This window comes from Oncorhynchus keta, chromosome 22 (genome assembly GCF_023373465.1).
Source record: "Oncorhynchus keta strain PuntledgeMale-10-30-2019 chromosome 22, Oket_V2, whole genome shotgun sequence".
NCBI classification, from domain to species: Eukaryota; Metazoa; Chordata; class Actinopteri; order Salmoniformes; family Salmonidae; genus Oncorhynchus; species Oncorhynchus keta.
In genome coordinates, this window is record NC_068442.1 from 18709527 (window position 1) to 18714595 (window position 5069).

Sequence of the window (5069 nt, forward strand, 5' to 3'; positions counted from 1 at the left end):
CTAGCGAGGGAAACAGCGCCCCTCTGTCTCAGTATGTATAGTCAATGTACCTGATGCTATCTGGAACAAAAAAGTGTGACATGTTTCCGCTGTAGCATTTGAGTGATTGATGCCAGCAAGCATTTGGCCTCCGTTGAGCTCAACTGTGGGTTGTCCTGGTGCAGAAAAACACCCTCCAAGGGAGGCCAGTTTGGATATGGCTTCATTCCAATGAAATCACATCCTGAGCAAAACATCATCATTGTCAGACAAACATGTTTGTTTCTGGTCTACTTGTGTTGATGTCCTGCAGTAGCAAGCTAGCTTGCTAAATAAGCCATTTCCTAAGCCATGGATAGAGATTAGTTCTCTGTACAGGCCAATGATTATGACGGCGATTCTGAACTAACCATGAATTCATATATTGTGCCACTGGCCTGAGACGATTGAAGTTCAATATGTAGCCTAGATGCATCCTAGTAGGTTCACTTTAACTAGCTAGCTAACTTAGCTGGTTCATGCAAGGAAGTTAGGCTAGCAAGCATTTGCTCTTTTAATATTTCTCCAGTAGGTTTCCTGAAGAAGAAAGCCTCCCCTTCTATGTCAAAGGTAATAAAACAAATATACTACAGTAATGTCAGTAACACTAGGGTAAATACTACATAATGGCCTACACAGTCTGCAAATACACAATGGTAAATACTATAGTATATACTAAAGTTATACATAGTTAACAATTGTAAATACTGCAGTGTACTACAGTAAATAATATAGTAAATACTACAGTAAAGAATACTAGAGTAAAGTAAGTATTTATACCATAACATACTATTGTATTTGTTCTATGTGAGGTAGTCTGTCTCTGGGAACACAGGCAGTGAGTTAGTACCATCTCACTGCAGCAGGAGGAATGTAGCGAAGACAAACAGGACCAGGGCCTGGCTGGGGGTCACGGACGCTCCCCTCCTTCCCTCCTCCTTCCCTCCTCACACCCACAGGCGGGGTAATAAATACAGGGCAGAAGCTTCTCCTGACAGCACTAATCCTGAGAGAAGAGGAGGGAGGAGGGAGAAGAGAGAGACAATAATACTCAGTTGGATAAAACACATACAGATCAGTGACCAGGCTTCTGCCTTACAGTGAGAGGAATTAAGTCATAACGTCTTCAGAGTAATGACCTTTCATCATGCAATCATCAAACACAGGAAAAGAGCAGTGATATAGAGTTTGATATATTAGTATTTCTCCAATGTCATGCTGCTGCTGATGAGACAGGCATTGACACAGGCCGCTAGAATGGATCTGTAAATCACTGACCCGTGGTTGTGTTTTATTGGGCACAGAGGAGAGATGAGCAGGCTGGAGGATGTTCCTTTCTCCCATACTGTATTCACTGTACACTAGCATCTCCCCAAGACAACCCATACTTTAGAGTGTAGAGCACTCAGCACTGTGCATAGAACACAATACAAAGTTGGAAGAGTTCACTCTTGCATTGTGTTTGTATTTCTGGCATCCCTGTTTCCAACTTCATAGTGTTAGTTAGTTTTAGTTTCTCATAGTGTTAGTTATTTAGTTTTAGTTTCTCATAGTGTTCCTCTCCAAGTACTGATAGCAAACTAAAAGCAGCCCTTGTTTGTCCGATAATACGATGTGCTGTCAATCCCAAGTAGACAGATCCAGACCAAATAGGATCAGTTTACAGTTTCAGGTAAAAAGTGTAAACTATGCATTCAAAATAAATAAGTAGATGGTTTTTCAATCGCTTTGGTACACTTATTACAAGTATGTGGTACATTTTCACAACTTTTAGTACAAATCTCAAACCAGATCATCATAAAGCCAGTTGTTGAAAAACAAAATCATATAGTCACTTTTTCACCAAACTTAATCAGTGCTTCATCTAGAAAAGCATGTTTCACATTGCAATACATGGTCATCTAAAGTCATTGCCTTTCACAATGCAATGCTCACGTTACTTTTGATATCATTCTCTTCTCATTTGTTAAAATGCATTTCGCTATTACCTCATCTGACTGCTTTCAGTTGATAATCACTAAACCGCTTGGTATAAACCTAGAGATTTTTAACAGGTTTGTCTAGTACAGATTTTGAGAACATCATAATGTATGTCTGTAAAGAAGAAAAAGATAAAGTATGATATATACTGTATTATAAATTGGGTGGTTTGAGCCCTGAATTCTGATTGGCTGAAAGCCATGGTATAGCAAACCGTATACCATGGGTATTACAAAATGTTTAGTTTTTCTGCTCTAATTATGTTGGTAACCAGTTTATAATAGCACTCCTCTGTGGTTTGTGATATATGGCCAATATACCACGGCTAAGGGCTGTGTCCAGGCACTCCGTGTTGCATTGTGCTGAGAACAGCCCTAAGCCGTGGTATATTGGCCATATTCTATACCCCCCTGGCCTTATTGCTTAAATGTACTATTATGATTATAACTATTAGGACTTTACTTCACAGTAAGTTTTAAAATATATGTATGTAACAAATGCAAATACAGTAAACATGTACCCAAAAGGAAATTGCTGGGGTGGGGTTCACACTGCTTTACTAAAACCGCATTGGCCAATACAGTACTGTAGTACCGCAATATATACCATTTATGTAGCAGACAACAGGTTTTTCCCCAGTTGCATAAACAACGAGGACATTTACTGCGATGTCAATGAGAACCTAAATGTTCAAAACCGGCTTGATGCAAACTAGTGCCGGCTAAACATTGTTTCTTTCGTTAATTTAATTTGTTTAATTCAATTACAGTACACCTGTAATTAGATGAAGTATGAGGAACATTTTCACAACTCTTAGGACAAAACTCCAAACTGGTCACACTTGTTACACAGCTAGTCTTTCATTCAAAACCTGTCATTGTGCATTCATTTGGATTGTAAACATCTCTCACCACACAACCATTGATTCAATGTAACGGCGTTCGTTTGTTGAAGGAGAGTCGGACCAAAATGCAGCGTGGTGGTTACTCATGTTCTTTAATGTAGAATAGCAAATACATGAAATAACTATACAAATACAAAACAACAAACGGAACGTGAAAACCTAATACAGCCTGTCTGGTGAACAACTACACATAGACAGGAACAATCACCCACAAAATACACAGTGAAACCCAGGCTACCTAAATATGGTTCCCAATCAGAGACAACGAGAATCACCTGACTCTGATTGAGAACCGCCTCAGGCAGCCAAACCTATGCTACACCCCTACTCAGCCGCAATCCCAATGCCTACAAAACCCCAATACGAAACACAACATTTTAAACCCATGTCACACCCTGGCCTGACCAAATATATAACGAAAACACAAAATACTATGACCAAGGCGTGACATTCAAAATATACGTTTACTGTGAAATGTAATGGGAACATTGGTTTAGTCACCAAAACACAACATAATATATTTTCAATTTAGTCATTTTAACAACCAGTTAATCCAATATCAAACAACGCAAGATTTGTGTTTCAAATGGCCCCTGGATGTGCTGAAGGTAACATGCTACAGTATTGTAAATGACCGCTTTCACATTAGGCAATAAATACACTTATATTACCCAACAAAATTGACCAAAAATCTAGAATTTCATTAATATCCCATGTGTAGTCAAAGGTGCTATTAATTAATAAATATATATATATATATATATATATATATACTTCTCAGATATAATTGCAACATAGGTGTATTGTCTGTAATCAAATGTAAGAAATTAAATTAAACAAATGAAATGAATGAAAATAAAACATAATGTTTAGCATTAGTCCATAAATTCTCAGCCACATCACAGTGAATGTCCTCATTGTTCATGCACATCGGGATATTTTTGTTGGTATGGCGAGTCCAAGCTTGACGTTGTTGTGCATTGATGTCGTCGCATGCCTCATCCATGGCCAAAAGGAGAGTGGCACACTCATGGGGATCATACACCTTCCACCTCCATGCTGAAAAGAAATCCTCAATAGGTTTGAGGAAAGGAAAGTATGGGGGCAGGTAAAGGGTAACGAATCGGGGATGGGCCCAAAACCATGCCTGAACCACCTCTGCAAGGTGGAACGTGACATTGTCCCACACAATGACACATTGACACATACTTTGGAGAGAATTGACTTTTTCACATTTTGCATTGTTACCTGTATCAATGTACACACTATACCACATAATGACCAAGCAAAAACAGGCTTAGAATTTTTGAACATTTATAAAATAAAAAAACTGAAATATCACATTTACATTTAAGTATTCAGACCCTTTAATCAGTACTTTGTTGAAGCACCTTTGGCAGCGATTACAGCCTTGCGCTTTCTTGGGTATGATGCTACAAGCTTGGAACACGTGTATTTGGGGAGTTTCTCCAATTATTCTCTGCAGATCCTCTCAAGCACGGCCAGGTTGGATGGGGAGCGTCGCCTCACAGATATTTTCAGGTCTCTCCAGAAATGTTTGATCGTGTTCTGTCTGGGCTCTGGCTGGGCTACTCAAGGATATTCAGAGACTTGTCCCGAAGCCATTCCTGCATTGTCTTGAAGGTGAACCTTCACCACAGTCTGAGGTCCTGAGCGCTCTGGAGCAGGTTTTCATCAAGGATCTCTCTGTACTTTTCTCCGTTCATCTTTCCCTCGATCCTGACTAGTCTCCCAGTCCCTGCTGCAGAAAAACATCTCCACAGCATGATGCTGCCACCACCATGCTTTACAGTAGTCATTTGCCTTTGCCTGAGGAGTGGCTTCTGTGTGGCCACTCTACCATAAAGGCCTGATTGGTGGAGTGCTGCAGAGATGTTTGGTTCTCCCATCTTTACAGAGGAACTCTGGAGCTCTGTCAGAGTGACCATCGGGTTCTTGGTCACCTCCCTGACCAAGGCCCTTCTCCCCGATTGCTTAGTTTGGCCGGGCTCCGACATGCACTCTCGACTGTGAAACCTTATATAGACAGGTGTGTGCCTTTCCAAATCATATCCAATCAATTTAATTTATCACTCAAGTTGTAGAAACATCTCAAGGATGATCAACGGAAACAGGATGCACCTGAGCTCAATTTAGAGTCTCATAG

At 40.1% G+C, this 5069-nt stretch overlaps 1 non-coding gene across 1 annotated transcript; it reads left to right on the forward strand.

Annotated features, from left to right (window-relative positions):
* Nucleotides 1–518: 518 nt before the first annotated feature.
* On the forward strand, nt 519–573 carry LOC118370956 (U7 small nuclear RNA). Its single transcript, XR_004822902.1, has one exon. It is a non-coding gene; the product is annotated as a U7 small nuclear RNA (small nuclear RNA).
* Nucleotides 574–5069: the final 4496 nt, after the last annotated feature.